Genomic DNA, 27,968 nt, shown 5'->3' on the forward strand with positions numbered 1-27,968 from the left:
CCTGTAATGCCAATTTGAATTATTGAATACCAACGATTACTAATGAATTATTATGTTAACTATGGAATTATTGTTAAATTGTTAGGTATGAGAATAGCACTGTGGTCACTTAAAAAAGTCATGATTTGTTAGATGCTTACAGTATATGGTGCAGAGGTAAATAATTTGATTGCTGAGATTTGATTTTTAAACTTTTTACCTTTCCCTCCTCCTACCAAAAAAGGGTTTGTGGGTGGGGGAGGAATGGTGAGTGAAAATGAGAGGGATAAATGAAACAAGATGTCGACAGTTACTAAAACTAGGTAAAAAAAAAAAAAAATGAGACTCCTCCCCCAATTCTGTGTCTATTTAAAGATTTTCATAATAAAAACAAACTACCAAGTTATCATGCCAAACATTGCAATTCACAGAAATTTACTGAAAAAAAAATAAAATCGAATTAAGCAATATCAAATATTTAAATAAAATTATTGATCCTAGAATAAAGCCTCCACAATGGTTTCCTGAAATAAAAATTCTGTTTCAACCAAAGTATTTTGTTGGGTCTTGGTTTCTAGCTTTCTGTTTTTGTTTTTGTTTTAAACCAACCACTGCAATTAGGTAATATTCATATTTTTAATAATTTGTGAAGGAATCAGAATTTCATGTTATAAAATGACTATGATTGGGACCCACTAAGCTAGAATCTGTACAAAGACCGATGGCATTTGTAATTAGAATGCAAAATCACACTTTGTGTGATTAACAAAGACACTGCAGATGCTGAGAGACAAGTTCCTTATTTGCATTCCTGGATGCCCTGCCTTTCAGTATTTATTTATTTTAATCACTGGTTCCATGAGACCAAGTCTAACAGCCTCAGGTCTGAAGACTTAGTTGCTTTGCTATGTGTCTCTGGAACTGCATATGCATTTATCTGTAATCTCCAAATGTTTAAACATAAAGTTGTTTTCCGTTAATCATCGAAGAGAATGTTATACATTTACGCCATTTAATATTGATTGTATGTATCATCTATTCACATTATTTCAAAAAAGAAATATTTCTTGAAGTCAATAATGAACTAAAATTGAGTGAACAGGTGACATCTTCCTAGGGAGACGTCTCGAGTTTCAGTGTTGCTAGAGGAGAAGTCGGTGGCTGGAACAAGGAAGACCGTGGTGGCATCTGCTTTAGCAGCAAACAGAAGTAAAAAAGTTGGCAAAATCGTCCCAAAAGTTCAGGGTGATCCTGATGGGGAATCTCTCTTCCTGTACAAGGTTCCTCCATGTTAGATGAGGGCCCCCAGAGGCAAGGCTCAGGCACATGAGGACCGTCCTGTGGTCTATCCTCGGGTTGGGTTCCGTCCCCACACCCGGTGCAGACCTAGGGTCATGTACTTTATTGGGGAGGTGATCCCAGGAAGCCCACTCACTAGGGGCATGGGGAAAGGAGAGCCGGATGGGTGCGTCAGTGGGCAGACAAGTACGGTGGTCACCTGGGGCTCCATCCGCCGGACTCTGGGAAGTGGCAGAAAATACACAGAGGACGTCAACTGAGGGACGAGGGGGCAGGGCAGAGAACCGATTAACAAGTCCCTGGGGTTTAATGAAAATTGTGATTTGCTAAGTGCTTCAAAAACAGAAGGTTTTTGGCACTCCATTCACTGACTATTTTGATTAAAGAGTTCCAATCGATTTTGAATAAGAACACAACCCAAATTCAAAATAATTCATTTACAGAAGTGAGTAGGGGCTCTTAGTTTGGTTTACAAAGTGGTTTTGCAAAGATTCGAGGTTTCTAAAGTCTGATGAATAGCACCAAACTTCGAATGGAAAATTAGCAAAATTGAAATGACAGTCATTTGATCTAAAGAGAGAGGCGCTTCCATGGAATGGTCTGTAATGGCAACGTTCTGTAGCAGCACAATGCGGTAAGCTGCCATTGGAGAACGCAGTCTTCTCAAAATACCTGCTTACTCTTGAAGTGGACCTTGATGCTTTCTCAGCAGATTTCTGTCTTTTTGGGGGGTAGGGGGTGGATGTGGAAGCTCCCACAGTGGAATGTAAATGTCGACACACATTCATCACCAACTCTCTGGAGATTCAATACGCAGTGTTCTATGAAACCTTGACTTTCATTTATTTGAGCTTCTTGCTATCAAAAACTTTATTGCAAAATGCAAAAAGCATTGCCGAATAAATAGTTGTAGATTTATAATACCCCCCCCCCCAAAGAAAACAACAACAACAAAAATTGAAACCACTGTAGCAAAGCCCATCAGTCTGTTCTTTTTCTTCTCCATGGTTTAATTTATCAACTGCCTTTTCTTTACTCACACATCTCTATATTTCTCCCCTACCCGCCAAATGACAGTACAGCTTTGTGCATTTCACATGCCGTCGTTCTTGCCGCTGATCATCTGGCTGGTACTCAAGTCACCAGCAGAGGCAGCAGCGTGGAGCGCTTTTATCACCATCTGAGACAAGCAGGAATTGGCGAATTGACTGTCCCTCGCTCCCTACGTCCCAGCGCACTATAATTTTAGCAAGTGTCTGAGTGCTGTTCTGAAAAGGGAGGTGTGAGTTAAGCTGCCGCTTCTGAGAAGAGTAGAGAAGAGAGAGGCGAGGCACTGTGGTCGTCTTCCGGACCTAAGCACATCTGAGTGAGGGTCTCGTCACTGCCTGCGAGTCTTGCACACACCAGAAGGTGATCACGGCAATGCGCTTTGGGTGCGCACAGTGCAGGCCTACCATGGCACCCAGACTTGTTTTCATGTAGTGACTAGGAATAACGTTTTGTGACAAAGTAAAAATCTTGGACAGATGATGAACTGGAAGGGACACGGGAAAAGAGATACAACCTGGGCCTACCCGGGCCCGTGGGGCTGTTTGCGCGCCTCTGCCAAAGACGTCCCTCAGCTGCAGCCACTGGTTGAATGTGGAAGCTGCTTTGGTTAATATCTTACTATTTCGGCCAAGGCTGAAATCTAGAAAAATCCCATTCCCAAGACAGTAATAAGACGTACTCTTTACACCACATCTCCCGGCCAGGGATTACTTCCAGCTGTTTCTACTGACATGGCTTGACTACACCCTTCATATATAGTCAGATACAACCCATTACATACCCATTCCCAAGATAAAGGATAACGAGGCCTCGAGTAAGAGGGCTTGACAGCATTTCCTAAGACAGACACTCAAATGAACCGACCTTACACAGAAACAGGACTTTTGATTCTTTTCAGAGTACTTTTCCCCTCCTTCAACAGTTTAGAAGAAAGACAATGACATTGTTGCAGAACTTTCGTAGATATCAGGAGTATGCTTTGTTTTCAGGCTTCCTCACACATAATTCATCCTAAATTCACCCAGTAATTGGGTGACCCGCTGTGTTAGCTAATTGGCTTTATCCGATGGATAACTAAACCTCATACCTTTATGATAAAAGGTAGTTTTGCCACTCGGACTGAGAGCTCCCCTGAAGTTAGGCTCCTACCTTCCCACAGAAACTGGAAATTGGGGGTCCTGCCTTCCTCGATTATTATGTTTCAAAGAGATGGCTCCCAGGTCCTTCAGCAAGACATTCCTGGGTTGTAACGCTGGCGGGAGGCTGGTTTAGCTTTTAGAAAGATTTACAGTTGACCCTCGAACAATGGCGTGTAAACTCCACTTACATGTGGATTTCTTTCCATAAAGACTGTAAATGTATTTTCTGTTCCTTCAGGCCCACCAAGGCTTCTGCCTCACACCATTGGCCACCACCGCAGGCAGGAAGCTGGGACGTGTAGGTTCTTTTAAGTGTTGACTGCATTGCCCCTCTGATATTAAAGGGATCTGTGACTAAGAAGGAAAGGCGGAAGAGGTACTGGGTAGGCAATTAGTGGTTTCTGGGGTGCCGTTCTTCCCAGAGAGCTCGGAATGCTTCAGGCGCTGTGTCCTGTCCCTGGGTGAAACTGATGTGTCTGGATCAAGGGCTTAGAAGAATTCATGTAGGTTGTTAATTTTCCTTATTGTTCCCCAAGGAAACACAGGGCTCGTCAGAGTTGCTTTGGGCGTTTCAAGTCATTTTCGACTTAAAGTAAATATTTAACATTCTTGTAGGACACCTTTGTCATTTTTATACGTTTCATACCAGAAATTCTTGAACGTCTTGATCCCAAGGGCTCTTAGATTTTCTGAATTTTTTTCACAGCACCCATAGGCCCAGAGAAATATCCAACGGCTCCTTTCACAAAGTAGTTAGGCCCAATAACTCAGTAAGTGTTTCTGTTCTAACAACTTATAGCGATTAAAAAATACACATAAATGAAAGGAACAATAATACTTTTGTTTTATTCTTAAATAACCACTATAACTTTCTAATGGGATGTATGCACCTGCTGGATGCTGCAATACTTCTCCGATTTTGGAATCAAATTTTGACAACGCCATCTGCATTTCCTGTTCCGTATTGACTTTCCTGGGATACTTACTTATCAAACAAATTTTAAAAAATCCAGCTTTATAGAGATATGACACCATCTAAGAGAATGTAGTACAATCTACAGTTGAAATAGTAAACTATCTCAAGGTATTGGTCCACAGAGGTGTAGTATTGTTGTGTTTTTCTTGCAATTTTCAATATTCCAAGGCTTTTAAAAGCTGAGCTTACTGTGGCACACGAGGCCTTGTTGCAGAGTTTGGGAGCCACGAGTTAGGTAGAGAAGCGCTGGGTCACACGCCGCCTGAGACCCGCAGTCACGGCTCACGGTGGTTGGTCGGACCAGAGGAAGTGCTGTGTGAAGAACACCCAGGGGAGCTTAAGAGGACGTGGCCACGGACGTGCTCGTGTGCAGATAAAATCTTTTTTTACTTTTCAAACATTTTCGAAACTTCAAATACAACTCTGAAGCTGGATAGTCGCTCTATTCGCTGCTATCGCTGTGAAGACATGGACAGCACTGGGCGAGAGGACAGAGCCGCGGAATGGCAGGACTCGCTGGACAAAACCAGAGGACTTAAGGTCCCGCCGTCGTTTCACTCGGAATGAATTGAAATAACAGCTGCGATGGCTAAGGGTTAATATATTGATTGGTTTGTCCAAGGACAGAACTTTAATCTGGGATTTCTGTCTGTAAAGTAGAAAAAGATTGCTCTCTTCTTTACTTCAAATATCATGCAGAACTCTGTTACTAAGGGAGTTCAAGCGGTTTGTCATGTTTCCAGGTTTTACCTCTCTTCACATCATGGTCAAGTTTATGGGCTCATGAGATAATTACTCTACACTATCTGTGAGGAACGATTTCATATTTTTCCTCTCACAAAGCCCTTATAAGTAATTGCCTATCTATCTTCTTCTCTGGGAATCAGGGCAGACCTGGGCAAGTTTGCCTTGAGTGAAATCCACTGCCCATTGGCCTTCCCAAGCACTGAACTCTGGGGACAATTTTAATCAGCGGGGATCCTTTTTGTTAAAAAGAAATCTTGCAGGAGTTGTATTGTACTCTTACCCTCTTCAACAAACCTGCCCAGTGGTGTCAATGATGAAGCAGGTGCTGATGAGAGTAAAGATAAAGAGGGAGAGAGAGAAGGAGAAAGAGAGAGAGAGAGAGAGAGAGAGAGAGAGCAGACTTCCCAGGGTGAGATGGTTTCTTCCTGGAGAGTCACGAGAGGGCTGAGTCTATCTTACTGTAGAGCAAGATACAGACCTTTCTGAAACCAGGTCATACTAGCTGAGAAACTAAAGTTGAAATCAGGGGAAGAGGGTCAGTGGGAACTTTGGGTAAAAACTGTAGTAAAGATTATGTTGATAACAGGCTGTTCCCAGTTTAGTCACATGTGTGCTGTCAGATTAACCTTATTGTGGATGTCAGATTAACAGGCACAGAAAACAGATTTTTAGTGAAGAGGCAGTAAATTAGAAAAGGCAGCTTTTATTATGTAGATCTTGTTGTGTGCCAGTTGCTGTTACAGGTTTTGTTGTTGTTGTTGTTGTTGTTGTTTTTAAAGAGAGCCTGATAATTCATACCTGTCAACTCAAATGGCAACAGATTACCTGGTATCTGTGATTTCTCTCAAGGCATTTTTTAAAACAAACGACTACATAACAAAATGCTAGATGCTTGGCTGCTTGGTAAGCATAGAATTAACGCAAAGATGGTTCTTCTTTTTTCAAGGATGGTTTCCCTTAATGCTGGGTCCGATGTCACTGTGCGTATTTCTTGTCTCTGGATTACTGACGTGAGTAATTGGAATCAGGGCTCCCCGACTGTAACATGCTGACATCGTACAAAAAACTCTCCGCGACCAATTTTATTCAGGCTCCTCTGAACCTTTTTTCCAGCTAGGCCTCGAACTTGGGACTTCAGCGTCCACTTTTGCATTACCCAGTTTTAACAAGAAACTAGCTAAATCATTTTAGCAAGACTCCCCCACTGTCGAATCCTGTCAAACTCCTCATCCCCCAGGTGAGGTCTCATCTCCCTGGCCTGACTTCAGTAGGAATCCCGGCAAGTTGGTTTAGCCAGAAACCCTTCCTTACCCTGACATTTCCTCTTAGTAAATTTCTGCCCACTGACCCCCTCCACCTGCTCCTTGGCTGTAAATCCCCACTCGCCTATACTGTAGACTTGAGCCCAGCATTATACTGGGGCTCTTTCCTCCTATTGCAATAGCTTCTGAATAAAATCTGTTTCTAATGACACTTTAATTACTCTTCGGCTCTGTTTTTCTTTAGCACAACACAGTGATACATTCTTATTTTGAGTTTCTGTTTTTACTAGAATTCTTGCATTTCACTACCCAGTGTCCACCCCCTACTTCTCTAGTAGTAATATTACAAGGGACAAAATCCATGAATTGGTCCCAGAAAGTTGAACAGGAGACGCGTGTCTCCTAAAGAGCGAGTTTTAATACAGCAAGTTGCATTAAAACCAGTCCCTTAATTAAGGAACATAATGTACATTATTGCACAGTTCACTATTGGCCACGACACAATTGTGACTGGGCCCAAGCAGAGCAGAGAGAGAGGGAAAGAGAGAGAGAGAAAAAGAGAGAGAGAGGTTGGGTGTGGAGCTCGAGAATACACAGCGGCTTTGTCTGGGTGGCTGGCAGCTCAGCTGGGGTTGTATTTCTCTGTTTACCGTTGAAAGTTGGGGACTGAATTTTATGGTACACATGTGAATTATATTTCAATAAAAACAATTACTTTGTTTTTAGTTAAAAGTGGTGGGTTAACTACACATGGTTATTTGATGTATTCTTTCTTTAAAAAATTTACTAAAACTATAGTAGTAAAATATTTCTAAAAGATAAAGAATTAAAAAAAAAATAGTTTACTCCACAGGGGAAGTAGAGAACTTTTTAAAAGCTTTTGAAAGCTTTCTACTCCCCAAAGAACAGGAAACATCAAAAGACGAGAGATTATAGCATCATATGGGGTGACAGAAAGCGGGTGGAAGATGGTGACCGAGTTACCATCTGAAATTGGAGGAAGTTCCAGTTTAAGAGCCTGCAGAGGTGAAGCCAGGGAAGAAGCACGTCAGGAATGTGTGTTGAAATGCCACGAGTCTTCCACACTCGGAGTGCCGGGCAGAGTGGAGAGCGGGGCGGAGGCAGGGGGAAGCCGCACATTCCGAGGAGATTTCCAGGTTCACGACACCAGCCAGCTCTGGTCACTGGAAGTTCCTTATGAAGAAATTTCCAGACCCAGACTCTGTGGAGGCGATGGACAGGGCTTAGAAAAAGGACATGTCCACATGTGGGTCCCTTGCCTACTCTGATCACAGAATATCAGTAGCAAGATTTTCAAACTCCCCTGCTCTACCTACCCACCCCTGCTAGGCTAGAAAATAGATTGTTTTTTGTTTTTTTGGTTTTTTTCCTGAAGAAACGGAACAATCCTGGGAGACAAATCTTCCGGCTATTTAGGTCTGCCTCAGTGAAGCCAGCATGGCTGCCTATCGCATCATTCATCAGGAAGCCTTGTGCTTGTACTTGGAGCTTCCCGTCACCTCTTGTGTGCCTAACTGTTAAACAGCAGAGGACAGTGAAAGATCACCAAACAAAGGGGAAAACTTCCCACAAGAAGAGGAGAGGTGAAAACGAAACCAGGATGAAGGGACCTGGAGCAAACAAGCCAACGAAATACAAAAAACAAATACAACGAAAAACAAACATTCCCCAGTGCGGTGTAATTACTACTTTCCTAGAGTTTAGAGAAAATACTATGTATTTTGAATAAGGAAAAGTCAACAAACAAGAACGAGGTCTTAGAATTTAAAAATATGATTACCAAAATAAAATATAGAGGTCAATAGTTATACGATGAATAAAATAAGAAAAATATATGAAAGGTAAAACAAAAGGCAAAGAATTGGAAACAAAGAGAAGAAAGGAGAACAACTTAGAGGATCGATTTAGTTTTCTGTTGTCATTTTTTTTTTATCAGTTTTCAATAGCCAACTAATAGAAATTTCAGAAAGAAGAAAACAAAAGAAAATAAATGAATAAAAACAGTAAAAAGAAAAATTACAGAAAAGAATGTTATAAATTTCTAGATAAAAATGGTCCATCAGGTAGGGATGAAAAAAGATTCAGGATGAAGCTAAGCACAGGGAAGTTTCAGGACAATTGGGGTTAAAATAAGATCTCCAACATTCCTGGATATTTTTTAAAAATCTTAAAAGAATGGGATTCTGAAAGGTCCACAACTTCTCAATGGCAGCACAGAAGGAAAAATACAGAAAAACAATGCATCCACAATGCTGAGGGAAAATCATTTTTAACCTGGAATTCTATACCCAGCCAGACAGGCAGTCAAGAGTGAGGGTAGAATAGAGCTGCTTTCAGGTAGGTGAGCACTCAAAAAAAAAAAAAAAAATCACTCCATATATGCTCTTTCTAAGGACGGTACAGAGGGTGTGCTTCAGAAAATAAGAGAGCAAACCAAAGATGAGAATGACATGGGATCCGGGACAGAGGTGATCCATTACGGCAAGGAGGACGAGGCCCAGTCCTGCACCAGGCTCAGAGAGCAACCGGTCTGAAACAGAACAAGAGGAGAGAGGATTACGGAAGACAAGAGAAGTAAACGATTGTTTGATAGATTGGGATGCTTGACAAATTGACAGTTATTGGACAGATCTGTTGGAATACTTGGGGGAAAAAAAACAAGGGATAAGTAAATAAAAAGCTAAGCAAATTAAAATAAAAAAAATGAAAGCAAAAGCGAGACGATTAGTAACTTCAGGAAACATAAAATTATAAAAAGAAAGGAAGCGAGCATCATTGATCACACGGTTGCATAGGAATAATGTATACACATACTTAGAAGTACTGGTTGATACGACCACATTCAGTGGGTAAGCGAAAAGGGAGGAGTAGAGTGTTAGAAAACGAAACCCTCACTAGGGAGCCAAAAGCCTACGCTAAGCATGGATATAAATGGCTGTGCACATTGCTTAACAGCATGGAAACATAGAAAATACAGCTAAAAAAAAGTTAAGCGTGCTTGCCTCTGTCGAGTGAGATTATGGAGCGGGATGAGGTGGGAAAAGGGCCTATTATTGCCTTTCAACAGGAGCCATTTCATACTACCATTACTTTGCCCAAGTGTTATTTTGATAAATACTAATGAAAACTAATTAAAATAGTACCCATCGAAACTGCGGTGTTCTCATTTGCTAGGGCTGTCATAGTACCACACAGTACCACATAGCAAGACTGGGTGGCTTAAACAACAGAAATTCATTGTCTCCGAGTTCTCCGGGCTAGAAGTCTGAGATCAAGATGTCAGGAGGGTTGGTTCCTTCAGAGGGCTGGAGAGAGGGGCCTGTTCCAGATCATTCTCCTTGACTTGTTTGTCAATGACTATCTTCTTCCTGTGTCTTCACATTATTTCCCTTTTATCATGTCTCTGTGTCCAAATCTCCCCCTTTTTATAAGAACATCACCGTCCCACCCTTATGACCTCATTTTAACTTAATTATCTCTCTGAAGACCCCATGTCCAAGTAGGGTCACATTCTGAGGTATTGGGGGTTAGGTGTGCAACATATGAGCTTGCAGGGGACACAATTCAGCCAATAACATGTGGGGATGGGCAGCTGCAGCCAAAGTTTCTGGAGAAATTATCTGTAAGGTTAGCAAGTGACTTAATTTCGGCCATGAGTCTACTTGCCCTCTGCAGAACGCAAAGCTGCCAAAGGAGTGACTGACTCAAATGCGGCCTCCTAAGCTGACTTTCCGAGGCTGGGAACATCACTGCAGGAAGGGCGAATGCCAACATTTAACTAGGAATAAAAAGAGATGGCGTAGTGACTGTTCCGTGGGACCGCCATACTTTGGTTGCATAAGTTACATCTATCACTCTGCATATCCCGGAGGAGAAGATCTAAGGCAGAACTTCACAAAAATGTGCCATTAAGGACCTTTTTTTTGTTAAAGGTTTGCAAAGCAGAGTCCTTTAACAAAGAGGAATCTTTATAACCTACCCGCTCTATCTTGCACTTTTTAAATAGCCTGAATCCATCGCCAGCTGTTTTCTAGCCAGGAAGTGCATCCTTACCATTTCTGCCCACCCCTATTTTGCAAGCTTCTTTAGGGCCAGAACCACAATAGCCGACACTGAGGTAGCACTAAGCGCCAGGCGTGACCTCTTAACTGACTTGGCGACTGTCCCTGAGACCTCCAGAGCCCATGCACCGAACCGCCTTGCTCTGCTCCCTACGGCTCCGGCACATCCGCTGCAGCCCAAGCAAAGTGCTGGCCTCGCCGTAGGACTGAGTCGGCCAGCAGACATGTATAACTGGTTACTCGGATCCAGACTGTTTAATTAGCCACAAAGTTGGTGTACGACGAGATTTATACAGGATGTTTTCAATCTCACGGGATTGCCTCTTCAAGGTCACCTAGCATGATGATGATGATGTTGATGATGATGATTTTTACATTTACTGTGACAAGAGCCTAAAAGGAAATCTAACGACAACGTTGGCATTTATATCTCACTATCGTGCAGTGAGCTATGGGAATTTAAGAAGCAAGGCTGCCGTCGATTGAATTAGTTTCAGAAATATCCTTTCAATTTTTAAATCATTAGTGTGTAGTTCTATATAGACAAAATGAAATTTAGGAGAAGCACGAGTTATAGGACCTGTCAAATTTAAAAAGCATAGAGTTATGGGACTCAATGGTGCGACCCCTAAATTTTAGGAAAATGATAAGAAAATGCCAATGTCTGAGACTGAAGCCAATATTATCATGTTAACTAAATGAGAGTTTCATCATTCACAGAAGTCATCTACCACAAGAGATTTTTTAAAAAGTTTTCATAAATTTGAATGCAAGTGATAATTGTCATAGAATCTTCCAGGTCCACTCTCAGTTGCAACCAGGCTGAGGAACTCTTGTTGAATCGTGTGAGGGCACGCACGTGTGATGTCAGTCTTGCTGTGCGTATGTATGTGTGCGTGTGTTTGTGGGGTGTGTTGGGGGGTGGGAGTAGATGGGTATTTACTCCGCATAGACTATGAAAACAGGATCCTAAAAGCAGCATTCGTCAGTGTGATTCCGACTCCATACGCGGCTCGCAGGTGTGGTTTGTGGCACGTGCGGCGAGGTCTAGTGTGGGTGGTCGCTGTGGTGGGTGTGACGCTGGCAGGAGGGCGTGCGGTTTGGTAGCGTGAGCTGGTGTGTGATGTGGTGTGGGTGGACTTGGCACGTGGTTTGGTGCAGTAAAGAGTGGCCGTGGAGAGAGCCTCGGTGAGGGGTTTGGCACGAGGCATCAATTATGTGGGAGGTGGGAGGTGGAAGACTGGACCATATGAGTGTGTGGGGGTGTAGTATAGACATGGCTTGTGAGTGTGTGTGTGTGTGTATGTGCGTGTGTGTATGTGTGTGTGTGTGTGAGAGAGAGACAGAGAGAGAGAGAGAGAGAGACGGTTGGTTGTAGCTTAGCTTTTGTTTAGATTTTCTTTTGCCCTTTGTTTTGTCTTTGTTTTTGTCTTTGTTTGGCCTTTGTCTTGTCTTTGTTTCACTCTTTGTTTAAACTTTCTTTGGCTTTTGTTTGGTCTTTCTTTGGCCTTTTGTTCAAACTTTGTGTGGCCTTTTTGTAGTCTTTGTGTAGCTTTTGTTTTTAAGTAGATCTTGGCTGAGGACCCATCAAAAACACCTTGTGTAATGAAAACCCCGGATATATAATCTCTCCCTATATATTCCGCATGCATTGAGTGGCCTCGACAGCCCCAGGGACCTGGTGCAGACGTGGAACCTGTTTCACACAACAGCTGCTACTTCGAGGTAAGGGGATTCCACTGGTTTTGATCTTACTTCACACCGTACTTCATCTTCAGATGTCAAGTGCACATTTTTGTATGGGTCATTTCATCATATCCCAGGGGAAACTTGCTGTAACAGCAGCCACGATTGGGTGGAAATAAAAGGATGGAGAAAACAAGAACGGAGGACAGCAAGGTCATGCTGATGTGGGCAGAGAGCCCTCCTCCAGTGTTCTGGCTAATGTCTGAGAATATCTGAGCCTGGGGAGAGGCTCTGAACCCTAACTCCAATGCTCTCAGGTGAAAAGCCCTATGTTCCTGGAGCTGGATCAGTGGGGGCTATTGACTTCTTCTTCTATTATTTATCATGACTTTTCTTCTCATCCAGGAACAATGCCTTCCCTCATGCAGCTGGGTTTATGTGTAGGGATACTAAAGGCACAATGAAGCCCAAATCTTGTAAGAATTTTACTCCCTGTAGACTAGCAACCTTAGATGGAAAGGCATTCATGCTTTATCTTGTACAGAACCTCAGAATCTCTTTCTAGTTTTGTGATTGATAAAAAAAAAAAAAAAAAAAATGAAAGAAAAAATTGTGTGTTAGGGGAATAAAGTTTTTAAGTTGGCTAGAGTTCTAGGAAGATATTGGGAGAAAAGTTTTTTTAATGTTTTGTGAATAAATCATAGGGGCAGAAAACATTGTTGTCAGATGTTCAGCCATGCTATTTTATGTTTGTTTAGAAGAGCAGAATGCCTTGGTGAGTGTATTTTAAAAATTGTTTTATATTTACAGAAAAATCGAAATAGTACAAAAATTCCAGATGTATCTATATTACTCAAACATTGACTTTTTACCACATTTACTTTATCATTCTTTCTCTGTGTACACAATCACATTTTTTTCTGAGCCATCTGAGATTAAATTACAGACATGATCTAAACCAGAAAATTAACATGAAGAAAGCGCTATTATCTAATCTGCAGATCTTGACATGGTCTTGACAGTTTTGAAGAATATTGGCCTCTTATTTTCTTAAATGTCCCTCAGTTTGAGTTTGGATTGATGTTTTCTCATGATTAGGTCCAGATTATGCAGTTTTGGAAAGAGAATGCTTGTGTTTTAGATCATATATATTCGAATTTGAACTTTTAATTCAAGGACTGGTCTATCTAATGGTAACTAGGATTTTAAATGAGTACCTAAAATCTTACAAGAAAATGTGAAAAATGTATTTGACTTAGGGTGGTGAACACACAATGCAATCAATATATAGATGAGGTATTATTGAATTATACACTTGAAACCTATATAATTTTATTAACTAAAGTTGTCCCAATAAACAATAAAAAAAGAAGATATAGAAAATAAAAAATCCGGGGCTTTCTACTGATAATTCCCAAATATTCACCCAAAATGTACAAGCGCTGCCCTTTATTTATAAATGGTGGTTGCAATATGTACATCAACCTGATAGGTGTATAGTGAAGTATTTAATCTAGGTGCCTGTGTATGTTGGAGTCAAGTCTACTATTCTATGAGTATTCATTTGATAAATGTGGTAATTCTTGTCTAAGCAAAACCATCTGTTGAAAACAGATACAGTTCCATCTGGAGCTGCCCTGAATAGCCACTCCAGACTTGCTGGTCCTTTAGTATGGTGACAGTGTGCCTGGGCAAAAGAAGTTTCATTTTGTAAGTGGGAAAACTTCTGTGTGGAGGTGGTTGGCAGTTTTATTATTCTTAAAATGATTTCTTTCAATATGCAAATATAAAGCACCTGCCTTTTTTTCCCCCTCAGAGAAAATTACTCTGAAGTCATCATAAATCTGAATAAGGGGGAATTGATTAATTTGTTATGTGATCTTTACAGTCAAGTGAATGAATTATGGCTTTAACGGAATTGAGAAATATTTTCTTTCCTAAATATGGGATTAGATGAGAATTTTGGGGCTCAGACCAAGGTGCCATTTTAATGCTGAGGAACTCAGCTTTGGGGAAAATGTTAACATTCGCTATTACGATTATGTTATTTGAGTTAGCGAAGTCACCCTAGAGTTTGAGAAAGTGTTTTCTACTTAAAGGATTTATGTGTTCCTATGATGAGCCATCCTGGGGTGGAAAACGAGGGCTTCCTTTTCTCGCTCAGTCAAAAGAATTGGGGGTCAGGACATGGAAGGCTTGTGGGGTTCATGAGAGTCTTGCCGGTGGGAGCCGAGTTGCTTCCCACAAGCTGGAAGCCAGGGGCTCCAGGATTAGCTTCCGTCGTGTGGGCTCTGCAGGCCGCTGTGGCTTCTGGTGCTCCTGTCATAATGCTCTAGGTAAAAGCTTGATGTTAGCTGTGCTCTGGGTGGTGAAGGGACCAATATGTTTTAAAATGTACCAGGATTTTGTTTTTATTTAGGTGTGGTCCCAAGCAGGGCCAGATGGGGAAGCACTAGGGTGGGTCAGGAGCCAGATGGACCCAGGAAAGCATGGGCGAGAAGCTTCATTGTATCTTTTTGCAGGGATGAGTGAGGAGGCAGGGTAAGCAATGCGAGGCTGGTTTAGGAGGGGCGAGTTTAAGTAATTTCAATGGGCTCTGGGGCGAAGGGACTGTCCTGATTTTTCTGGTACCTGGCCCTGGGGTGATCAGTTAGAATGTGCCAAAGGAGGTGATAGGTGAGTTTACGCTCTGGATTGATTGGTTTGCTTATGAAAAGCATACTCACAGGGGAGTCATTTGCTGTCTCTAGGATTTCGTTAGCCCTGGGAGGGGCAGTCAGCCCAGAATCAGTAAGGCCCCAGCTGCCAGAGCATCAAGAATACAGAAGATAATAAAACGTAGTTAATACACAGTCGGTGTCCACATATAAAGGGAAAGGAGAGCAGCATTAGACTCTGGAGTGACAGCATTTAAAAGCCAGCACATCTGACTCAGGCAGGTTCATGGAATGTGGACCCTATTGCTAATGGGAGTCCAGAAATTAATGATAAAAACAGAGAAGTGGGTCTTCGGGGATCCACCGCAGTGGGCGCGGTAGTTTTATACTGCTGTGTAACACGCGGCCACAAACTCTGTCTTAAAAGCATATCCATTTATTATCTCACGATTCTGTAAATCGGACTTCCAGTAGGCGTGGCACTCTGCTCAGGGCTTCACGAGGCTGAACTCAAGTCTTGGGCTGGTTAGGCTCTTATACACAGGATTGTAGGGGGAGAATCTATACCCGCGCTTATCCAGGGCATTGGCAACATTCATTTCTTCGTGGTTGAAAGACTCAGGTCCCTGGCCCCTTCCATCTTCACGCTGGTGGGTTGAGCCCTTCTCGTGCTCTGAACGTCTCTGATCCTTTCCGTCCCATTTCTCTGATTCCAGCCGGAGAAAGGTCTTGGCTTTTGAGGGCTCATGTGATTAGACTGGTCCAACCCAAAAATCATCCAGGATAATCTCTCTATTTTAAGGTCTATAACTTTAATTACATTTGCAGAGTTGCCTTTGCCATGTAACATTGCATATTTACAAGTTTCAGCAGTTCAGGTTTGGAAATTGATTGGGAGGGCCATTTTGCCTGCCACAGGGAGTTTATAATTAATGGAAATGCTGAGCACTTGGTTAGGTGGTATTTGCTAGATTTCTCCATTACAAAATGACTATATTTTTCTTTTTTAATTAATAAATATTTATTGGGAGGATATTTTGAGACTATGCCCTATTTCTCCTTAAACTTTCACCTGCTAATTTTAGCCTCCATGAGTGAATGCTGCTTGCAGAAATTATTATTTGTGGTGTTCTAAAGGTGACTTTCTATTTCCGTCATTGGGTCTTCATTCATTAATTGGAATTATTCTTCAAGGAGGAGTGTCTCTTCCTCTCCATTAGTTTACTGTTATTTACTTATATCAGTTGCACTCCAATGATAGTTATTTTATTCTTTGGTTTGTAATCCAGTACTACTGTTACTTATTTTCTTGCTCCAGTGGAGTTGGCCACCGGGAGGTCTTGCTCTTTTGACATGCCCTAGTCCTTTACGAACACTTTGTTACTTTCCATCACTACAGTTTGCTCCAAGACCAACTTGTGTTTTCTCTGTCTCGGCTTGAAATCAACCACTTTTTTTGAGGAGCCATGGTTCTTCTTATTGGACAATGGTATATAGGAACCAAGATCTGGGTGCTAGGCATATTCTTCGTTACTGGGGTATCGCTTCTTCTAAGCTCTCAATGTGGACAGAGCTAGGGAATATAGTTCTGTACACTAATACATATAGACTCACCTCTATATTAAGCTCTGTATCTCTGACTCCAACCCAGTACCATGAGGCTCATTCTAGCATTCTTCTTTTCCTTGTTTATAACTTCATTTTCTGACAGAAAGAAACCCGATTTTCATTATCTACAGTATATTTATTTGTTTAATCCTAGTACACATACGAAGACATTTTAGAGTTGCTAATCTATACTTCTATGAGAAAAAAATGTACTAGCAAAAGTCTACTATTCCTGAGTAGTTACTTTTGTCTTTAGCCTCACAGTATCCACTTGAAACACTGTCTCCAAAGTTACCGAGGCCACCTCCTTTCTTTCCCATCCCTTCAGAGTAGTTATGCGATTAATTTGTAATCCAGCTCGATTCATTTGCCACAGCCTGCATTCCATCTTGAGTTCCCTCTCCTTCCCCTCACCATGACTGATTTTTTTGTTTGTTTGTTTGACTTTTAAGAACATTTTCTTGTTCTTTTTGAAATGCCTCATCTTGTCACCCATTCTGTTCATCTTTTCTCTACTTCATTTAGCATATCAGTTACAACCATCTCCGAGTCATTCCTGCTGGCTATTTTATCCCGTTGGTTTCTGTCTCCTTTTCCTATTTTTTCATATGTCTGTTGATTTTTATTGTATGCTGAACATTGGAGATAATAAATTGTAGGAGTTCTGGGTTCTTTTAAATTACTGGAGGATCACCTTGATCCTGTCGAGGCTTGGTTTTAGACCTTGTTAGGGTGGACCTATTTCATCTTTGCCCTTACTCCTAGGCGTGGTCCCTACCCAATGGTGAGATTCTTTTTGGGGGTCTTAGCTGAAAGCCTGGTCTCCACCTCCACCAAGTTCTCACATTCCTAGCTCTGATATTTCTGGTCAGTTATCTGCCTCTTAGCAACTGTTTTTTCTTGAGCTTCCCATGGTTTCATTCTGAAATAGCACAACTTTGGAACTGGCCAATCAGAGAAATTGTATGTATCTTCTCAGTTGTTCCTGACTGTTTGTTACTCTTCCCCACCCCTTCCAGGTCCCCGAAGTCATAGCAACCTCTAACTCTTATCTCTGCTTCCTCCTCTCTCTGCTTAAGCTCTTCTCCCCTGTATAGCAGTTGTCAACTAAGACAACTAATCAGAATAGCAGGTTTCTTCTGGAGGTTATTTTGTATCATTTCAAAGACAAATGGTTATGAATAGTCACATAAATCTCCATGTTGCACGGGAAAGCAAGACCGATATTCTGAAGAAGTTCTCAATTTAATGCTTTATCAAGGTGGATTCCTCCATTGAGTTTATAATGCAAAAAAATATATCTCTCTCTTCCAGAAGTGTAGGGGAGAAGACAATCTTCTGTCTCTTTTCTTTGCATGCTTTACTTAATTGTGAAGACTTGTATTTTTAGAACCAGACTCTGAAATTTCATTCATTTCAGAAATTTTATTTATTAGTGTTACAAGCAAAAATCAGGTTTGTAGAGCTCAGATTTACTAGGAGAAATGACTAAATATTTTTACTTAATGACGGTAAATTAACTGGACATAGAGTATTTTTCTTTTATAATGATTAGATGGGCTTTAAAAGTTTGCATGTGATCTTGTTATCCCTCTGAATCTTACCCTTATCCCCTAATTGACTGACAGTATGTAGATCAATCATCATTACCCTTCCTAGGACTATGAGAATGAAGCTCTGTGTATAATACACTTGAATTAACTACAACCTAAGTAACCAAAACATAAATTAACCAGAATACCTTTTACTGCTTTACTTTTAGGAAAAAAAGCAGCAAATGATACCAAGACAAGCTCACAAGAGAGGTCTAATCACCAGATGTGTACGGATGAAAACACAGGTACAATTGAATCTCTCATATTCTTTTGGATTTGCATCTAAATTATTGTATAATGATTGCTGGTATTCAGAATATCAACGTAGAGTGCAGAATCAGCAAAAGATTAAGTCATCAAACTTTCAGTAAGAATTTAACACTTTTAAAAACTATTCCAGGTATTACACAGTATTCTAGGTTTTGGGAGTAGAAATTTGGAAAAAAAAACACAGTTCTATGGATTAGAGGAATTATGACATCTTGAAAATGCCCCATTTCTGAATCAAATAGTGCAAACATCTAGATCTCATTCACAGCTTCTTTTCTTTCAACTTGCTTTGTTACGTGCTCCACTAAAATTGTTTGTCTACTAGGTACTTTGAGTTGACTTGCATGTCCATCTCCCCATCCATTCATTAATCCATTCGCTTACCCATTTATCCTCACCTTTTTCTACCTTCTGTTTTGTTCCTATTACAGTTCTAGGACCCATCATTTCAACTTCTCTCATGCAAATTCTCTGGCAAATCCCATACCTGGATGTACCTAATTTGTCTTCTTCATGTCTACACCCAGGCTGCTGAGGACAACTGGAGAAAAACACAAGGGGAGGGATCGGTACCACCACGTAATTGTGGTCAGCGACCTTGACTGGGCTGTCAAAACTACCTGGAAGCTTAGTCTCCAAATTTATGCAAAATCTCTTTTTTAAACTCATTCTATTCTCAAATATCCAACTCTCTCATTCTCAGCCGATAACCATATCTCCCACACGATTCGCAAAATAAAAGGTGGGAACTTCATATGCCCAACTATTTTCCCTCTTCCAACAAAGGCCGACCCTTCTACAGGTGCTCTGCCTTCCATCTCCTCAACTTTTCCTCAAGAATATGAATTATTTCCTCTTTCTGACTTTATTTTCATCTCTTTCTGTCCATAGACCTTCCCCATCAGCACTTACGCGTGCTCTCGTCATAACAAAAAAAACGAAGCAATGAACCAACCAATCACCCCTCTACCACTCTCAAATATAACATCCCCCAAAACAACAACAACAACAACAACAACAACAACTCTGGAAACCAAGTGCTTCTCTAGCTACCGTGACTCTCCTCCCTTCCTTCTCAAACTTCTGGCTTGAGTTGATTACACGTTCTCTCTCCAAACCCTCAGCCCCTAGTCCCGCCACAAAACCCTCTAATCTAATTTCCGTTTCAGCCATTCCCTGGAAATGACTCTTGTTAGAGTCACAAATTATTTCCACATTGCTTAAACTAATGTACTCTTCATATGCTTACCGCACGCCATCTCTCAGAGTCATTCCTCAGAGCTGACCACTCCCTCCATCGAAACACGCCTTCCCTTTGGCTTCCACGGTACCACAGGTTCCAGTTTTCCTCCTTTCTCTCTGCCTCTTGCCTTTATTCTTTGCCAGTCACTCCTCCTCCATTTAACCTGTAAATGTGGGAGTGCCCCTGAGGACAGTCATACCTTCTTCTCATTCTCCATTCTGCCACCAAGGGTCACATCCATCCTCATGGCTTCGAATGCTGCCTACACTCCAACAACTTCCAAATTCTATCGCATGCCCAGACTTCTCCTTTGAACTCTCCACTTGACATCTCCGTCTAGAGGCCCCTCAGACACCACAACTTGAATGCATCTAAAACTCAACTCATGATTTTGCCTTCTCCCCCAAACCTTTGGCTCCAATAGATGCTCCCAACACCCACCTAGTTGCTCAAACTACATAACTTGGAGTCACCTTTGACTCCTCCTCTTGTTTTTTTGATAGATGAATCATTTCAATATAACATGGTAAATATAAAGATGGAGGCATATAAATTACGATATGGAATAAGGGTAAGAGGGCTTTCATCCAGCTGAAGCAGTCTACCAATATAACTGCCATTGTGTGACTGATGGCCCTGGACTCAAAATTTAGGGAAAAGGATGGTCAAGAAGCCGGTGCTTATATTAGCTGGTCTCTGGCCTGGTCTCTTTGTTGCCCAAGACTAATGCCCTGGGGGAATAATCTAAGGCCTCCACTAGCTGTCTGAGGAGCAACAAAGCAGCCCATCAAGCACCCTGGGTTCTCCCCATTAGCCTCCTGCCATGACTGCAGGCCAAATGAACATTCAGATTTCTCTATAAGAAAATGAAGTTCTGATCTGGAAAATAGTTTACCTTCTCCTTTATCCAGGAAGAATTAACGAGTTTTACCCACCTATGAGTACATTCAAAATCCCACCGTTTTCATAGAAGGGAAACACAATTCTTATTTCTTACATCACAAACAGATGAAGGAAGGCAAATGATTATCAAACTAAGCACACCTTGAAAACATATTTTCTACTGAGAGACCACTTTATGTTGGAACCTTAATTCTTAAAATAGCCCTGCTGGGAATTGGATAAAAGCAGCCTGAGTCTGACATAACACCCCAGGGAAGAGAAGCACCTGGAGGGTTTAGACACTTTCAATTCAATCACGGTTGACAGTCATTCACTGAGTGGAGAGCACAGCGGGACCCTGGGGATGCAGACAGACACCCTTCCTTCAGAGTTCATGCTGGAGTCGTAGACATCCAGCCACACTGTTATGGCATAGTATGACATGTCCACCGATAGAAGTCTGTAGAAATTACGTAGAGATAGCTCAGGTTGAGATCTTAGCTGAGTTCATTGGGATGAGTAGAAGTTCACCACACCAACGTGATGAGGAGAAGTGAACAGCATGTGTAAATGTGCATCTTTTGATCACAGGGTGATGTTTCTGACCTATCGCAGTGCAGGGTGGTGGTGGGAGATGAAGGGGAAAGGTAGGCTGGAGGAGTCTCATATGCCATATTAACAAGAAGCGGGCTTTGCTCTGTAACTGGAGAAAGCCTCTAACGTTTTCGAGTGGGGGAATGGATTAACAAGGGGACGAACTCATGCCTTTGGTTCCTTTTCCTGGGCCCTTTTGCCCGTCTGCAGAAAATTATGGAATTATTTATCCACATGCAATTCTAGTGTAAATTCACGTCCATAGCTAAAACAATGTTTTGTATAATTTTAGATCTTAACAAAAGAATGTCATGTTATTAAAATCATGTTCGGAAAATTACATTACTTCTTACATGTTTATCTGGCTTCACTATGATAAGCGAGGTTTTTACTCCTAAAACTTTTGCAAAATATACTGTCTATGTGCTGGAGACGCCAACCTTGGGTCACATGTGTTCCCTTTTCTTAGAATAGCCAGAATCAGGTAGTCAGTTTAATCAAAAAGGACTTTTGCCCAAGTCTGTGAGACAGGTGTCTGTGGGAGGCATGGTCCTTGGTCCACTTTAATTTGTCCTTGTTGTCAGAACAAGTCATAGCAATGAGGGCTTTGCTTTGTTTCCTGAGTGGGTGGTCAACTCCAATACAATCAGGACCTGTTTGTTTATGCTGTTATATTTTCACAGCCTCCGCAGGTCAAATCAGTATAAGATTTTGGCAAGATGCTGCTCTCCTGGGTAAAAGTCCTCTGATTCAAAATTAATATCTGTATGACATTTTTCTTACCTGGAACTGGTTTCCTGACAGAAATCTACTGTTCAGCGTCTGTGGTACTAATTTGTAAACATTTTGGTTGCCAAAGACACAAATGGATAAATCAGGACAAATACAGATATCCTTAGAGACGGCATGTAGTAGTTACCACCAAAGTCTACTTCTTACTGTATTTTTGCTGCTGTGGACCGATCGAGAGGGCAGCCATTGTCATTTACTGTGTAAATCTACACTCAGAGGAAAGGATGAGCTCCTAGCCTGAGAGGGAATTAGCGAGGTCTCTAGGGGAAGCGGTGAACGTGGAATGAATTTACTCTGCAGTGATAATGTTTTTCATAGCGGAGGACTTCGGACTGAGCAGCCTTTAGAAGGATGTGGTAGGTGGCAGAAGCCCAGGCCCGCAGTGGAACCTTGGAACCCTCCGTTTTTATTCCAGAAACGGCTCCTCGACAAAGCACCTGCATGCATTCCTCACTTGCCGGAAGCACTAGGCATCCTTCTGACAGCCCACACCTCGCAGCCAGGGCTGGTTCCTTGAGCCCAGCTCCAGCCCAGTCACTGTTTGCCGAATGTTCCTACCCCTTCCCCTGCGCCTTCTCCTGTGCTCTGATTGGCTGTTTCCCTCAGCTTACCTCGCCCCTCTTTGTGGACCAATCAGAATGGACTTGAATTGACATTATCTTGTAGTCATTTCCCTTTTCCTCCCTCCCTCTCTCTCACTCTCTCCCCCCATGCCCTCACCCACCTCCATATCTGTCTCTACCTCTATTTTCTGATCCGTGTGGCCAATCACTTCCTTTCACAGCAACTTGGAGGCTCATAAGTTTCTCACACTAAACATGCCTGAGACTGAACTCTGGACTCTTCCCTTCCCCCGTCCTTAAACCTGTTTCCATCTTAGTAAAATGATTCATCATCTAACCTAATTTCCTTTGGAGAAATCACTTTTATCCTTCTTTCCTGCCTCCATTAATCCATCTACATGTCTTGTTCATTGTTGGGCTTCCCAAGGCCTTCTGTCTGGGACTCTCTCCTTCCCTACACATGAATGGCTCCCACATACCCTTTAGATCGCAAATTAAAATTTTCTTCTTCAGGATTCCTTCCCTAGGCCCTCAACCTAAGTCTATCTCACTGTTATAGTCTCTCTTGATGCCCAGATGCCTAATCACATTTCAATTAGACATTGACTGCATTGTTCTCAAGATGATCTGTTAAAGTCCCCTTCACTGTACCCTAAGCTCCGTGGTGAGTACAGGCACCGTCTTTGTCTTGTTCACTGCTGGCATGTAGTACACACTCAATAAGCATTTGAATTAATGGCTAAATGTTACTATTGTATTTGACCATAATTACCTTCAGTATTTTCCAGTGTATAATTTTCACACAGGTAGCCTGATGTTACCTGGCCTCCTCTGTCAGTGGGGTCCATTGTGGTCCCTAACTGTCTCAATAGCTCCCACTGACAGCGCTGAGGGCTCTTGCCAGCCTGAAATGTAGCCCTAAGATGGCTTCAAGTCTCCAGAGGACCAGTATCTCATGTAGTCAAGGCAGGGTGTGGCTCTCTCTTGCTGTGGCCACCCTGGCTTCTTTCCCAGACCCCTGCTGAGGGTGCTACCTCTGGAGGTGTCTGGGGGGACTTACGAGAGTCGTGAGCCCTCTCGATGTGGTCTGCCTCTGCCACTTAGCTGGTTTCAGCTGGGGTGGCTGGCTACCTGGAATTGATGCCATACCATAGCTAACCTAGCTTCCTGCTGCCTTTACTTTCTTATGTGAGTACAACTTCATCAAAAGCACCTTTTAAAATGGCTGCCTCATGTTCAGTTGGTCTTCAAATGGCTACTTAATATTTCCATGATTCATCAATTATAAGGATATTAATTAAATAAAAATAAAAGCTTTACTGCTTACACTGTATTCTTACAAAAATGTAAGGATTTCCTTGCTTATCTTCTCTCCTTTAATAAGCTAGTCTGGTTTTAAGAAATATGTAGAATTATGAATGGTTCACTTTCTCTGTTCTGGCAGTTTTTTGAAAAACCATCCCCTGATTCTGGGGAATATGCAAAAATTAAGTTTGAGATTTTTCTACCACTCTCCCTGCCCCTGCCCCTCCATCCCTACCAGTAAGTAAAATTCCATTTACTATTTTCACCCATATTCTTACATTATTACTGAAACTGTATTTTATTTCCATGTCTTCTCATAGATTGAAAGGTTAAACTATATTGCTCTCAAGGGCTTTGGTTTTCAGAAAATAAATATTAAATTGTGAAATGGAGGCAAAGTCTGACAGAAATTCATTCAAAATTCATAAATATTTTAAGCACTTGAAGTTAATTCTTCATGCTTTGAAATAATACACTGTTTTAAAGGCTAGACAATTCATCTTGTTCTCAAAACCAATGTATGAAAATTGCAATTTCCAGTTACTTCCACCTCTTTATAATTATTACTAATCATTTGAAGGCAGGGAGGGTGGCAGTGTAGGTTTTAATGAGAAATTATAGCCATGGATAAGAAGGAGTTGGGAAAAGGAAAAAAAAAATGGCCTAAGATGAACACGTCTTCCTTTGCTCAAGCCTTCTCCGCGTGGTGAATTTGTGTGTGTGTGTGTGTGTGGAGGGGGGGAATTCTCCACCCTATAGGGCACATTCAAGCCGGAATAGGAGAGAAACCCAAGTTCTCCAGATGAAAACTCAAAACCATGGCGGAGATGTGCTAGGTGTGGTGGAAACATCCAGATAGTTTTGAAATTGTGTGCGTGCATGTGAGGAGTGGTGGGTCCCACTGACACACTTCCACAGCAGTAGTGGGGACAGGCTGCAAGCCCCTGGGGGAGGCCCACCCTCAGTCACATCTAATGTGGCCCAAGAGTGAGTACACGAGGAGCTGCCTGGGCCAGTGGTCCCAAGGTAGGGTTCTTGATTCCCCATACTTAGAGCACGGCATGTGTGGGAGGTCATCGCCCAGACCAGCCGCCCCTTCCCTCACTGCCACGAGGACTCTCAGCTTCCCCACACTCCTGTCTGCCTTGAGAAGCAATCAAAGGAGATAAAGAATAGTCCTGTTAGGGAATGGAACGTTAACTGACTCCTAATTAGGAAGAGAGTTTATGCCAGAAGTGATCAAGGCAGTATAAACTTAGAGGTTCGATTTCTCTCTCCTTTTCCCTTTTTCCCCCCAGCCAATACTCAGCATGGGATCGGCCTGTAATATTGCACCAATCACACAATTATGAAGAAATACAAAAGTTGAGTTTTTTTTAGTACAACTGAAATGAGTTTGAATAAATCTGAAATTTCTCGCTTTGTTTGTTACCTTGATTTTTCCCCCAAGTATATATCAGACATCCCATTCCTTAAACCATACAATGTATTAAGAGGTCTTGGGACTGATCATGGGGCCTTTCTTTGGAGTTTTGATGGCTGAAGCCAGAATATTGTTCTCACATATGGTTCAGGTCCTGGATACTCAGGGTCAAGTTTTCCCTCCTGTCCTTCCCAGGTTGAGTTCTGTACACAAGACAAAGATAGGCTCTTGTTCACGGTTCTGAAAGACCTGATTCACAAGAACTGAAGAACAGTTCTTTTTCCCAACACGGACCTGCGTCCACCCTTTGCTCTGCAGAGCCTGTACCCGTTTCCAGGTGTGACTGCCTGCGGTCCCGTGTAGATGCAAAGGGAGACACGGGCTGCAGTATGTCATCTTACTATTTGCATTGTATTTCTTTCCCAGAGGAGTGCCCAAGACTAAGGGCCACATGCCACTTCCATTAAATAATTAGACCACACCCTAACTTTATTTTAAGAAAAGGTGGTAGAAAGGAAAGAAGGACAGGCGGAAGGAAGAAAACCCACTTTATGTCCAGGATTCTGCAGTCTCCTTAGGGATGAATGAAGCTCTGTTTAAAGGTACCCATGACACCGGTGGTTATGTAAAGACGCCAGTGCCATCTCTAGAATGCATAATTAAATGTGCGTGTGTTGATTAAAACTTGCTAGTTTGCATGAATTAGGAAAAGATGTAGTGGGTTTGCAAAGTCTTTCAAAAAAATTTTTAACTTTCAAGATCAGTTAGAAAGGTCCTTTCCTGTGTTGCCTCTGTCATTGAACAGAAACTATTGTCTGAACCAAAGCAGAGGTCCCTCAAGGACATGGGAATGCTAGAGAGCATCCGAGGACAGGCAGGGACAGGCTGAGGGCCTCTGCAGCTGTTGTAAGAGACACTCTTTGTTCATTCTTTCATTTTAGCCAAGCATCTATTGAACACCTGTTCTTAATCAGGCATTGTACAAGGATCTGGGGACAAAAAATTTAAGGAAACAATGAAACAGTAAGGATAACACCTAAGATTCCAGATGCTCTCATAGAATTAGGTACAGCAAACAAAGTCAGTACAAGTGAGGAGGAGTAACCAATTCTCCTCGGGGGAAGGGAAGGCTCTGGAAAGTCTCCCAAAGAAGTGACTTGGCTTTGGGATGAGCCCCAAGGTGGTGGAGGCGTTTACTGTGTGATTGTTGGAGGAGAAGGTAGCAGGGGGAAGGAGCCCTATGGGACAAGGTTTAAGATTATATTGTATAGTTTCAAATTCAGTTATTTTTTTTCTTCATCCTGCCAGACAGTTCATAAGTATCTTTGCTCTGTAATTAGGTGGTATCTTTTGTGAAAATACCATGTAGTGTTTATAATGATTTTTTTTTGAGCCACTGAAGAGGTAACCAATCCTTGAATTAAATGTCATCAGGGCTAGATGTGATACATAAAGAGTATGTCTGAAAGATTCAGTGGAATTAGGTCATGTGAATGAATTCTTAGTGAAAGAGAGATGGAATGTATTAAGCAAGTTATTTTAGGCACAGTGCTAGACTCTTTGCTTATTTCATTTTATTTAATACTATCAAAGGCCCTCTGAGTTAAGTATTGCTATTATTATTTGTAGTTACCCTCTGTTATGAACTAAATGTTTGTTTCCAAAATTCATCAGTTGAAATTTAATCCAATATAATGATGGTATTAGGAGGTGAGACTTTTGGGAGGCGATTAGGTCAGAAGGACAGAGATCTCATGGATGTAATTAGTGCCCCCATAAAAAGAGATCCCAGAGAGCGCCCTCGCTCATTCTACTGGCCTATGAACCAGGAACTGAATCTGCTTGTGCCTTGATCTTGGACTTTCCAGCCTCTAGGATTGTGAAAAACAAATTTCTGTTGTTTATATGCTGCCTGATTTGTGGCATTTTGTTATGGCACCCCCAAACGATTAAGAAACACTATTTTCGATGAGGAAACTGAGTCTATTAATTTGAAATTGTATTTGAGCACCTGCAACTGAAAATAATAGTGGTTTAAACAAGGTGGAAGTTGGACTGAATCTCGGGTAAAAGGTGTTCAGTGTCCAAGAGTCAGAGGGCTTCGAGCAGCGGCTCCGCGGCCATCAAGGATTCAGGCTCCTCCTGCAGGCTTCGCACTCAGCTGCGAGGCTTCACCTGCAAGGCTGAGCCACGATCCGAGGCGGCTGCTGTACCCGAGAGGAGACCGCGAGACAGCAGTCTGTGCATGTTTTTCTTCACTAAGTAACTCCGAATTGTTTCTAAAAATACACGTTTTCAAGCACATGCGGAACATGCAAAAATGGAACATGCAAAAATGTTGACTATGCAGCAGTCCACAAAGCGAATCTCAACAAATATGAGAGCCATGATCACACAGGCCACTTTCTAAACAGAATTACAAGTCCATGTAAAAAAATAACTCCATGCACCTTGAAATTTTACGACGGATTTGAAAAAAATAATTGACGAATCAAAGAGGAACTCATCCACATGTAAAATGAAGTGAAAATGAATTATGTTAATATTTGTGATACGCAGCTAGAGTTGTACTTAATGGAAAAGTCACAATCATAAATGCATATGCGAGAAGTGTTTGACTCAAGAATAGAGAAAATGAACAAGAACATAAACTTAAAGAAAATTGAAGAAAATAAATAATAATGAATGCATATAGAAATTAATGAGTTAGAAAAGAGAACAGACAAGCAAAAAAACCAAGATTTTTTTTTTTTTTGAGAAGAACAATAAAGTAGATAACTTCTGGCAAGATTAATCAAGAAAAATGAGAGAAGATG

General features: G+C 41.7%; 1 protein-coding gene across 2 annotated transcripts in view; it reads left to right on the forward strand.

The window, feature by feature from the left end:
• Positions 1-12,147: 12,147 nt before the first annotated feature.
• LOC107499640 (myelin associated oligodendrocyte basic protein) overlaps positions 12,148-27,968 on the forward strand; it is a 34,286-nt gene continuing 18,465 nt past the window's right edge. For both annotated transcript variants that reach the window (XR_001594330.2, XM_016124047.2), the window contains exons 1-2: positions 12,148-12,259; positions 18,248-18,325. The gene's annotated coding sequence lies outside the window, so the exon portion shown is untranslated. The remainder of the gene's footprint in view (positions 12,260-18,247; positions 18,326-27,968) is intronic.

This window comes from Rousettus aegyptiacus, unplaced genomic scaffold (genome assembly GCF_014176215.1).
Source record: "Rousettus aegyptiacus isolate mRouAeg1 unplaced genomic scaffold, mRouAeg1.p scaffold_m13_p_4, whole genome shotgun sequence".
NCBI classification, from domain to species: domain Eukaryota; kingdom Metazoa; phylum Chordata; class Mammalia; order Chiroptera; family Pteropodidae; genus Rousettus; species Rousettus aegyptiacus.